Consider the following 13,025-nt stretch of genomic DNA (forward strand, 5'->3'; position numbering starts at 1 on the left):
GCAATATTCTTAGGAAAACGAGATTTATAGACTGTGTGTGCGTGCAATATCAAATTTTGGTCGCTACGCGTCTTGCCTACCTTTCGGCATATGTCCAATCGGTGGGTTTTCTTTTTGAAATTATAGTGCTAATTGTAGTAAGTAAGCTACACGTGTACATTTATTTAAAATAAATACAACATCTTAACAATGATATCCAATTGGTGATAATACTCATTTAGTCAACATTCATTACGTTTGTAAAAGTTCACAATCCGAATCATCGTCAGATGAAATTGACAAACCCGAATCATCACTGTCATTATTAACACTTATTATAAAGTTCAGAAACATCAACCAATATAACTTCTCTTTTAAATTAATCACTTTCCACAATATGTTCACACACTTTCTTCCAGTTGTCAGCTGTAATTTTTTCAAATTCTTCATTTGCCAGCTTTCTAAGTAACATATTCCATTTTAAATGTAACATTTCTTGCTTCTATGCGATTTAAATAAATAAACAGGCGGTTTATTTATGTTGTAAAGTCTCAAATCTGATAATTTTCTGTGTGATTTGTGCTAACAATTTGATTGACAGTTATAATAAATAATGCGAATCTTGTCTTCCATGCTCAGGGTACCTCTATGAAGGATAGCGCTATACGTAATTAATGTGCCGAAAGTGATGGTAATAGATGGTACGTCCTTTTGAACTATGTTGGGGTATGGCTGTATCTATGTATTTATATATCTATGAATTGCATACACAAAAGACAATTCCAGATACTGGATCATTGAAGTACAATTGCTCCACAGATCCTACATGTAATTGCACATTTTCAACTGCCCTTTAAGGAAAATTGAGTCGGACGTGGCTATTAAGTGCATAAATTAAAATGTTCTTTTGAAGGTAGTTACGTACGTGGCGACATCTCATTGGAACTGGTTCAACTATCACAAGAAAATAATTTGGGAAAGTATATGAATTGTGCAGTTGTAAAAATTTTAAAAACAAAAGATTATTCAATAACTGGACCATTGATTTACCTACAATTGCTCAGTAGATCGTACAAGAAATCGGGTTGAATTTTTTTTTATTATAGATAGGCAGCGACGTCCAAAGTATGGCTCAGAGAGGGCGAGTCGCCCCCTTAGTTTTTACACAAGGGGCCCGCGCCTCCTCTAAGAATGAGTAGATAAATCACTCAAAAGCGACTAACATCTTCTACTGCATGTGCATGCAGAAAAATTACAAAAAGTGTAGAAGTAGAGGATATATTGAAAGAATTTGCCAGCAAAACTGCGGAACGGCGGAAAATTTTTGGATATATTTAGTTTTTAATATTTGCTTTTCTTTACAATGCTTAATAGTGCATTAAATAGGAACTTTTGCATGTTCTAGTTCATTATTTTTTTTAATAAAATATTACTGATCTACGGCTATGGTTATCTCAATCGAGTCAAGTATCTCAGTTGCTCAGTCACCTAAAGACTAAAGAAAAATCTACATAGTGGAACTACCCCGGATAATTCTGTTGCGAATAGCTAAAACTGGTTTTGAATGGTTGAGCACTCCTGATTTACCCCCGCCAGACTAATATTTTTCCTAAATCTCTAAAAAAGGTTTTCGGCATTGAATTCCCTTTTTCAGACTAAGATCAAGAATTACTTTATGAACGTTGTAGTAAATGTTTTACTTCCTCGGCCATATATGATATACCACCCAGTAATGGATCCCCAGAAGTTATAAAAAAGTCATTTATAGCAATTATGAATTACTTATGAGAACTCACCAGAAAATCTCTGTTTATTCATATTGTAGAAGCTTCTTCGGAAGAGAACAATGCCGAATTTGATGGTGACTAGTGCTCACTTCTGTAATGTTAATGTATTGCAGAAATCTTGTAACCAACGTCTAGTTCTCCTACCTTTCACATTTGTTGAATTTTTGAATAAATAAATAACGATCAAACAACAAACGCGAATGTTGGGGGCTAACTTCACGCCCAAAATGTACAAAATTTATTCTGAACATGCTATCAACCACCAAACGGTAAAGAACACCCACCAAACACAAAAAATGAAATATTGCAACTGGGGGGGCAAATTTTTGAATTTTGAATATTTCAATAACAATCAACCAACAAACGTGAAAATGTAACTAACAAACACCAACAAACGACCAACAAACGATTGCAATAAAAATATTCTAAAAATTCCAAAAGTGGGGGCCTAACTTGACACCGGTAGAGAAGAAGAGGGAGATCAAAAAGTATATGGAAGCAAGAAGTGGAACCCTAAGAAACAAGTGATTAACATGATCCAATGGAGGAAGGTAACCCATCAAGCAAAGGGCCTCTAGACCTGGAACACTATAATATTATTATTCAAAAAATCTTTTTTGTTATAACTTTTGATGTAATTATCGCCACATTTTGCAAATTTTTTTGGTGTAATTCAATCGTGACTATTTTTGCAAATTAGAAACCCATTAAGGGCTTCATTTATTCCATAAATAATTATACATGAGAAATAACAATAAACATAATAAAAAATTGCATAGTATTATTTGCAAGAAACAATAAACTACTGCGGGTGTAAAAGAAAGTGCAAAATTAAGCAGGTAGGTATTAATTCAAAAAGATGTGCATATAATTAAGCTTTCTTTTCGTCTACTTGATCGTCTTCGCATTTTTCGTCAGCTTGCGAGCGCTGCTCATCTAAACGTTTATCCTGTTCTTCATCTTGAGATTCCCCCTGCAGAATAGGAATAACGCGCTCTTCGACAACGCTTTCGTTGCGAGGAATCGAAACGATCAAAATTCCGTCTCCCGATAGAACCGAAGTTGCCTTATTCACGTTGTGGCCGTTCGGCACCAAATATTTTCGCTTGAATTGACGGGACACGCTTCCGTGTTGATCGTGCTTTTCGTCATGATTGCCTTCGATGATGATCGCATTTCCGGTAATCTTCACAGTTAACTCGTTAGCGTCGAAGTGTTGCACATTCAAATTAATTTCAAATTGATTTCTATTCACATTAACTTTTGATCTTCTATCATATCTAAATGATCTCCATGAGGATTGATAATTTGGCGAAACGCTCTTGCCCAAATACACTGCGTTCAATGGAATGATTAGTGGACTTACTAAATCGCCAGATTCCAAAACGACACCATAACGTTGGTCCACAGGTTGTGATGGCCGGACGACTGACTGGTTCCATTGATCGAAGTAAGAAGCCATTATGCACTTACACTGGGCAATGTGTGTTGAATACAAAGACAAACTGGTCTGTACCAAATGCGTGTACAACGGTTCTATATATACCTACAAATGGCAAAAGCATTTTTACTTTTTGTTATTAACCAATGAGAAGTAAGAAATTTGAACCAGATGCCAAGAAGGCTCGAAGGTTAAAATATTTTTATACGTCACCAGACTATCGATGTTACTTATGCCGTTTTAGTTTTCAAATAATATAATAAGGCTCATATGTTCATGATTAATCCACAGCTTGAAGGTGAACTTTATTACGGACAAAAGTCATTACATACTGCTTTTGAGTTCCATCAGAAGGAAAAAATCGGTATTGTTTCAATTTGAACTTTTTGGTATAGGAATAGTTTAAAATTTGATATCGTTGTTGTAGATATTTATAGAAAATCCACTAAAGTACCTGTGAATTAGCATTGATTTCTCAAGCAATTCAATACCAAATATCAATTTCTAACTAATACATTCTTAATCGATAAATCATATGCAGAAATTCAATATCCGCATTGCGTGTGTTTTTTTATGTCGCGGAAGTTGGTATTCGGATTCGGATTCCCGAATATTACAGTTGACCATCAGCTAAGTTGTACGAAATATAAATTAACTACGATGAGCATGCCAAAAACCTTACAAAACAAAACATTATCAAACTACCCCTTATAAGTAACTACTATTATACCAGCTTAATCGTGATTCTTTTATACTTACTTCACTAACAACAGATAAGAGACCACAAAAACTCTTCTTTAACTTCTGCAAAAAGTCCCTTTACAAATTCGTGAACTGAATTTGAAATGACGTTATAAAAGGAGAAAATATTTTAAATTAATTTAATTAATAGAGGTTCCACTTTGTACACTTTTTATACTTTTTGTGAAATGGATGTTAAGTTGTCCTTGCACTTGTACTGGGTAGTAATAATTATGGTATTGAAAAAAAGTTCAGGGGTAAACAAGTTAAAAAGTAATCGTAAACGATTTACATAAAGCGCATTTCCACTTGCATTCATTTCCCATTTGTAAGATGCTACTTCTGTTAAAATCGTAAAAATCCGGCCACAAATAGGTATGAAAGATTGCCGTTGCACATGGGCAATCCATTTTTGACGTGCTACTTCAATTTCAGTTTATGAGAAGAATTTCATTTCAATGCTTTTCTAAATAAGAAAGTTGGAACTGCGCCTGCGCAAACCTAAATTTTGAAACTAATGTTAGATTTTCCTTTGTTCCAAGCGCCTAAGTATCAAATTTCACTTAAATGCTTCCATAGATAAAAAAAGTTGGCACTGCGCATGGGCAAAATAAAATTTTTAAACTGGCGCTAGATTTTCCTTTATTCCAAGCACCTATGTATCAAATTTCATTTAAATGCTTCCATAAATAAAAAAGTTGACACTGCGCATGCGCAAAACCAAATTTTGAAATTGGCGTTTGATTTGCCTTTATTCCAAGTGCCTATGTATCAAATTTCGTTTAAATTCTTCCATAAATAAAAAAGTTGGCACTGCGCATGCGCAAAACCAAATTTTGAAACTGGCGTTAGATTTTCCTTTATTCCAAGTGCCTATATATCAAATTTCATTCAAATACTTTTATAAGAAAAAAAGTTTGCAATTCGGTTTATAAATGGTCGAGATGCGAAAAGGGCAGTGTGAATTTTGAATCGATTCGACTCAACTTTTGGCATTGCTTATTATGCCCATATTGAATTTCATGCAATTCAGTTCATAACTAACGGAGATGTACAAGCGATCGGACATTTCTAAACAAAATTATCATTCACACGGACAGATAGAGGGACAGACGGGCAAAGGAACAGACGGACAGACCAACAGACAGACGACAGACAACAATACAAAATTATAAATGATCTCTAGGATGGTTAATAAACGGCAAAAGTGTAAAATTATGGAACATGTAAAAAACGGTTTGTTGGTTTTTTTACAATAACTTTTTTTAGCAATAAACGCAGAAAAAATTCCTTCCTTGGTGCAAGCCTCGACACCATAACGAACCAAATAGCGAAAAAAGTAGAACAATAGCTCTTAAGATAAAGAACTAGTAGCGTCGCAAAACGAGCGGACAGCCGGACGGACGGACAAAGTGGCCACAATAGCGCATTTTTTTTATTTTTGTGGAAATGCGCTAAAAATGGAATATGACCTCTGAAAACACAGCACCCTGTAGATTCTACCAATGACTAATTGTGTAAGGCCTTCAGCCTAACCCCTAACTCATATTTCAAAACTGAAGGAGATTTAAAGAAAACACTTACAACATTTTGAAATTTTAACACCCTGTAGGTCACCTTGTAGCTCGTGGTAAAGAACTTTTAGTCATAAAATAAGCCAAGAAATAGTCTCTTCCGTATTTCCATCATATTTAGGAACATCCTATATAAAATCTAACTAATAAATCGACCGACCGTAAGCCTAAGCTCATATTTCTGTGATTTTGGGTATTTATTGCTGCGATTATTTTTGCTAAGTATTTTTCAGTTTCATTAATGAGGGCGAAGCCCGAGTTAATCAAGCAAATTCATGAAAAAAATACGTGTAGTAGGTACACGAAATGCATGGTGATCAATAATAACTCATAACTGAATAATATCATTGACATTCGTGATTTGCAATTACTCAAAAATCACTATGCAAAAAAGAAATTACATTAAAATTACATCCTATTAAAGTATACACTACCCAAAATTGTGCGTATGAGCCGAATACATTTGCCAGCAATTGCCGAATTTTTATGGTTATTTGCATTAAGGGTTCATACCTTTTATTAGTATTTCTAAAATTGTCGGGTTTGTACCTATTATCAGTAATTGATTGTGAACGATATACAACAAACGAAGAATCACATACTATATTCAAGAAACCCGACTTTTAATCCGGCTCATATTAAACTGAGCTCGTAGAAATCGATTGGCCAAGGTTTGACATCTTTTTTCGTTCTCGAGTTAGATCAGGAACATACGACGGACGGACAAAACACTCACATAAGGATTTTTTCTTCCGAAAATTTCCCTTAAAAATAAATCAAATAATAACACATATTAAAAATACGAAAGTTTTGAAACCGTAAAATATCATTCTGCTCTAGTATATTTGTTTTGAATAAAAAATATTGCTTTAGTTGAATATTTGGAGAAAAATATCCACTCATGAAAAACAGATTCCTTTGAATAAACGTTAAAAAGGCAAATACGTAAACTAATAGAATTTTAATTCCCAGTACTCATATGCAATAAATAAACAAGATGTGTGTGAAAAACCTCATTAGGCTAGGGTCATTAGAGTCTTGGCATTTATTCCATTGAAAGGTTAATAAAGAGACAACAAAGACAAGTATAGGAAAATGAGACAAATTCATTCTTCTCTTTCTACTTCAACTTTCTATATTTCGGAAGAGGTTAGGCAACTTTACATACTCCGTTTAGAGAAATTAATTCACTTCAACCAAAGAGTATATAACGTATGAATACTCTTTGCTTCAACCTACTTACCCTTCAATTATGTTTGTAACAGGCTTGAACAACTTTTATAAAATCATGCAAAAAATTAGAAACATTTTTGCCACGGCAGAAATTGCAGATTCAGAGGCCGAAGAGACTCGCCTGTCTTGAAGTTGTTGGAGCCATGACAAGCCAACTTTGACCATAGAGGACCTTCTGGGAGCCTCTACACCTAGCTCTAGAGGCAGAGGCTAGAAAGGCATCCATACGGCTAAACAATTGTCGAGGGGCAGAATCGAGGCAGCCCTTCGTTCTGGGAGGAAACCTTCAGGTCCGATCCCCACAGTGATCCGGGCTGTCTTACTAAAACCAATTAGTTACAGAGTCACTCTCCCGAACATATGGAGCAGTGGCTGAACTCAGATCGCCCGTTCCTCAAACCTGAGGGGCTCGTGTGCTTTACGTATCCCAGGTTGAACGCATTTTTTGACAAAAAAATTAGTTACCGGTTCAAACCGGGTTTTTCATGCAGGTTGGGAAAAAATAATTAACACAGCTGAATTTTTCCGCGGGTGAAATCCCGGGGGTTGAAAGGAGTGGAAAATGGTATTTTGCAATTTGTGGCAAAACTATTAATTTTAGGCGAAAACAGTTAAACGAAATATCATATGTAGGCACCTTGAATTAAACTAAAAGTAATATCGGTTTCAAAATTACTGTTAACGCATGCTGTATGTTTTATTTATGAAGGTATTCAATGAAATTTCTAATGTAGACAATGCGCAATGCTATTTACGAAAGCGTTTATAAAAAGTTCCATTGTAGACACTTCGAATAAAAGTAAAAGTAATGCCCATTTCAAAATTTCAACTATTTTTCATTAAAACTGTATAAACTTCGACGATAGGCGGCTAATTTGAAAGAGAATGGGGTAAGGATCTTGTGCCTACTGGTATTTTTTCCTGGTCCCTGCATTAATATTATTAGGAGGAAAACACGCTCTCGTCATTTATGTTTGCATAATGACTTTTAGAACTTGTTTGGTTATGATGCGATTTTTTTTGTTTAAGTGAAAACATAGCCAATATACTGAACTTTGTCTTTTAACATCACATAAAATCATATTATTATTATGAAAATAATTCATAATTTCCCCCCAAATTAGAGGTTCTACTATCTAAATGGCACAGGCGTCTCCTTCTCTGTCAGTCTGTCTGTTCTGTTCGTCGTTCAATCGTCTTTCAATGACGCAATTACTTCTACATTGTTATCTACTACGTTCCATTTGCTTTAAATAGCTTATGACCAACACATATATGGCGTTTACTTGATCCAAGCTACGAACTACCGGAATGTTGATATCAAAAGATGGCTTTAGAATCAATTTCGGTGGAGGAACGTTCAAATGCCTTGCCTTAATGCTAAGGAAGTAAAGTTTAGACATTTTCGAATACAATGTAGCATTGCAACGATACGCTTATAACACAGAGAAGTAAAGGAAGGTATCGCCTGCTTGGCTAAATATTTCGGCTAAATCCAGTTGCTCTCATTGTCCAATTGTCCAGATGCTCGGTACAATCAATACAATGGCCTCAACCGCTATCTCCTTGATAAGGTCGACCCAGGTATTTTTGCCCAATTAAATTGATATCTTCGCACAGAAACACATTGGTAGTTTACTAGTTTTAACACCTTCGAGTTGGTCGGGTATTGTTGAGCAGGAAATACCCTCTAAAATTACTACATAAAACCTATTAAAATCCCAAATGCAAATATACCTCTAAGTTAATGAGAGGGTGTAGAAACCAATTAATACGAAGAATGATGGAACAATTATTAAATTCATCGGCTCATCCGTCAGATGTCTGAAAAGAAAATGCACCAAGCTAAGGAAGGAGTTAGCAAAATGGCTTCACTTACCACGTGTAAAAAATTCCCTTTCAAATCCTCAATAACGAGACAAAGTGCAAATAGAAACAACCCCAATTTCGAAATCACAATTAAATGCGAATCGTCAAAGATTGAACAGCTTCTTATTTTAAAGTTCAGCTTGTGACCAACGTGCCGAACGAAAAAGGTTAACCGAACAGAAGGAATTGAAGTTTTAGAAAAGGCGCCGGTTAACTTTCATCAACAGATGGAGTCAAATGTTACGAGAGTTCTTCGACAAGTAGTAAACCGTAAACTATAATAATCGTAATTCGTAATGGAGAAGTAAATCGTTACGCTCTAGCTTTGGTGGGTAGATTTTGTCCCTTTAGCTCCTGAATCTGAAATATCTGCCTTGGCAGAAATGTTTCTTGTTTATTGCGTGATTTTATGAAAGTTGTTCTAGCCTGTTACAAACATAATTTCAGAAGAGATCAATTTACCCCTATCTTTGGAGGATAGTGTAACGGACTGTTACAAATTATCGATGGTTCGCCGTGTATATTCTTCTTACCCTTCGTTTCTCGACGTAGATGTCGATACCTTAATTATACTATTACACTTCCAGCTAGCTCAGGTAAATAAATGGGTAAATAATAGGGAATAATTAAGTTTTGATCTTCGCAAGTGCATGGTTAATTTCAACAGATAGTAATCAAGATATTACTACCGAAATTGATACTCCAATATGCCTTTAGCATTTCAGTCGCCGGGTTAAATTCGAACTTCGTCAATAAATTGTCATTAAATTCCCTACGTACGCCGTTGGATTTTAATTAGTAAAATGGAATATTGTCTTTTACCTTATGAATGAAGTCTCTTTATACAGCTAGAGTTGTTGAACTTGATGATTCGGTCGATGTCGAATCTTGGAATTTTTTCTACGACTCGCAAATTGTCGATGTCGTAGATGGTCACGTCCTGGTGCTTTGAAATCTGCAACTCTCCCCTGCAGTCTCCTCGAAGAAATGGACTCCAGTAACTTGATTTTTTATTTAGATTGTCACTGCTCCTTTAGCAAATCAAGGAACAAACGCCACCAACAAAACTTTCCACTCCGGTAATTTGCACGTAAATGGTGATGCAATTTCTTACGCGCTGAGCGATACGACTCGCTTTTAAATACACGTATGATTGGGTATAATTAATTGCCCTAAAACGACAATAGTTTTAAGCACCTTTTTATTTTAATATCAACAAAATTATACCTAACAGTCAATTCGGTCCTGTGCATAGTACAACGAGCGCCTTACTAAAAGTCACAAATGATATCTTTACGGGTCTGGATTCCAATAAAGCTTGTGTAGTTGTATTAATTGATTATTCAAAAGCTTTTGACACTATCAACCATAAACTATTATTGTCGAAGTTAAAATATTACGGTTTCCAAGGATTGTCATTAAAACTTATTCATTGTTATCTAACGAACAGGTATCAGTCCGTGCATAATAATATGAGTGTGTCATCCTCGCTTAGTATAATCAATGGCGTTCCACAAGGTTCCATTCTAGGACCGTTATTCTCTGTATACATTTCTGATTTTGAAAAATAAAAAAAGTTGCACAAGTATTTTTTATGCTGATGATACTCAGTTGTACCTTACATTTGACAAAGCTGATTGGAAACTTGCAAATCACAGTATTAATAGTGATTTTAGCAGCCTAGTTTTATTCTTACGAATTATAAAGATTTTTTACTATGGAGTCAAGATACAACCAGACCTGTCATTACGAGAAAAAATACTCGTTGGAATTGTCCGAATGAAACAGTTGGCACGACGATACTGTTGGTGGTCAAAAATAAATTCAAACATCGTTGCTAAGATAAGAAATTGTGATGTTTATCGAGCAAATCAAACATCTCCCCCGAGTGAATATAGTCCTTGACCGGAATCTGGGAATCAGTACACATTGACTTCGCTGGACCATTTCTAAACAAAAGTTGGTTGATACCGATAGATACCTAGAATTCTAGGGCCTGACGATGGCATTTGCCGAAACATGTCGCCATTGATTATTTATATCTCTGTATAATCACAGACAACATATACTGTTGTCTGTGGTATAATAAATGAAATTTATGGGGAAGGTTTTGTGATCTTTGTTCCGGATTATCATTTACCTACCCCATTTCGAGTTTCCCTGAGAGAATGGATACTCAACAAGTTATTAGCTTATGATTCAACACCTAACCCCTTAACAGGAAAATCACCTGCAGAGCTCTTCCATGGTGGACACTCGCGTACACAGTTGTCATTGATGCTACCTCAAGAGAGAAGGATACCGTGCAATCTTGGAACGTGTTCGAAGTGCGGATCCCAAATTTTCACCATCGCATCCTGTCGAATTTTCTACACCTGATCCCTGTGCTCCAAAACCATAACGGAGTTCCCCCGGATTTGTTGGCGACCTGCGACAGTTCGGTTCTCCCCCGAATTTGCGATGGGGGGATGTTAGGGAATACCGTTATTCAATGGAGATACATACATATATTGGGAATCGTAACCAGAGACAGAAAAACACAATAATTGTTGGCAGTTTAGAGTTAAAAATAATGTCATGTTATTATAATGTTAATTGTTCATGTTCAAGTATATCAATGGCATACATAACAATTATAAATTGTTTTATTTCAACGATTACAGATGCCTCCAATCCGAGGACGAGAAGACATTAAATTTTGCCGTTAAAAGATGAAAAATTCCATACTGAATTTTTGAGCATTGGAATTAGTCGACCATTTACATTATTACAAACGATAAAGAATCGGTGACAGCAGTGGCGGCGTAAAGGGGGGGGGGGGCGCAATGTTATTCATAGAAAAATAAACCTCTCTAAAGATCAATTATTTGCTGTACTAGACAAAATTTAGTAGGCACTTTGAGCAAACTTTGATGATGTTTCTTAAAAACTAGGGAGGCTATGAAAAATATGAAAATACTCCCTTACTTATTTTTACATTTTTTTTATATTTCCACAAATAACTGAGTCATAAATTAAAAAACTTTATTGCATTTTTTTTACTTTTGTGTTGTTGCGAGAAGTGCAAACTGCATCACTCTATCTCATTTCGTTCTCAAAATATCGTCGAAAAACGTCGAAAACAAGCAATTTGGAAAACCCTCTACATATATGTTTCCATTGTATTTACCAAGGTGTTAATTTAGTAGCGAATGGAAGACGAGGGAGGGGGGGAGGGTGTATGAGGGTGCTTTTAGTTGGCCAGCTACTCCACCACTGGATGACAGTAAATGAATGAGCCTCCAAAAAACGTTTGCATATATTTTTATTGAACACAACAAGTCAAATCCAACTGTACATATTGATATAATGGATAGAGTGAAACAGATTAAACCATTGAAACTTTCAATTTGCTATAAGTATCAAAAGATAATCTGAACAGGTAATTTTTTATACCTGATAATAAAGAGAGGCACAAATTTGTTAACATTTATAAAATGGTAGCTATTCAAAGTAGATTAAAACAGTTGTGCGGCAAACGGACCTACATAATAAGTTATCTTTCTCCTTCTTTCAACTCGCACCTCTCCGACTAAAAGAGAAATATGCAATGAATTTACTAAATTCCAGTTATATTAAAAAAATATAAAAAAATAGCTATTAACATCTTGTGATTGTTAAAAAATGTTGCAGATATGTTACAAAACGAATTATGTAGATATATAAGTATGTATATGTGCACATTTTCGCTTATGAACTTTAATTATTTGTCTTCTGGTATTAGAATTCTACAATTACAGTCTATTAAATTGTTTAGTTCAAACTCTTTAATAGATTGTTCTCAAGATAGATATGAAAAATAGTAAACTTGCTACCCTATATAAACTTGAAATTTGCTACCATGAGGATCAAAGCGAATTTTTAAATATGATTTTTTCCTCTTTAGTTCTAAGTTTCAATTTTCTGCCATGCTTCTAACAGAGCTGTAAAAATAATCGACCGTTCGATTTTATTTTACATTGAAAGAGGAAAGACCTTTGTGAGGTAGGTGGTAGTAGGTATAAGGATCTGGACTCAAAATGTAAGAAATAAGAATATTACACATAAGATTGCAGCGTTTTGAAATGTTTCGGTATAATCCACAGGATTTGTTGCATATTTTGCACCTACATTGGAAGGTAGTAGATCCAACAATTCAAGATATGCTTTTGTTTTTTTTTTAAAAATTCACAGTTTACTAGATGTGAGCAAAAAACAGATTTAGTGATTTTTCATTTAACTGTTGTAGAATCGTTAGTATTAGAAATACAGAAATATGCAAAATATGCTTAATAAGATACATTTATTAATATTTATTCTCCTTTTATAATTTTCGAGTTATAACGCAAACTTACATTTTATTAAATGGTAATCATAGTTGGC

General features: G+C 34.9%; 1 protein-coding gene across 8 annotated transcripts in view; it reads right to left on the reverse strand.

Moving 5' to 3' along the window:
* LOC116165328 (potassium voltage-gated channel subfamily KQT member 5-like) overlaps positions 1 to 13,025 on the reverse strand; it is a 345,213-nt gene that overhangs the window by 118,070 nt on the left and 214,118 nt on the right. The gene's annotated exons all lie outside the window — the stretch shown is intronic.

This window comes from Photinus pyralis, unplaced genomic scaffold, assembly GCF_008802855.1.
Source record: "Photinus pyralis isolate 1611_PpyrPB1 unplaced genomic scaffold, Ppyr1.3 Ppyr1.4_LG3a, whole genome shotgun sequence".
Taxonomy (NCBI): Eukaryota; Metazoa; Arthropoda; class Insecta; order Coleoptera; family Lampyridae; genus Photinus; species Photinus pyralis.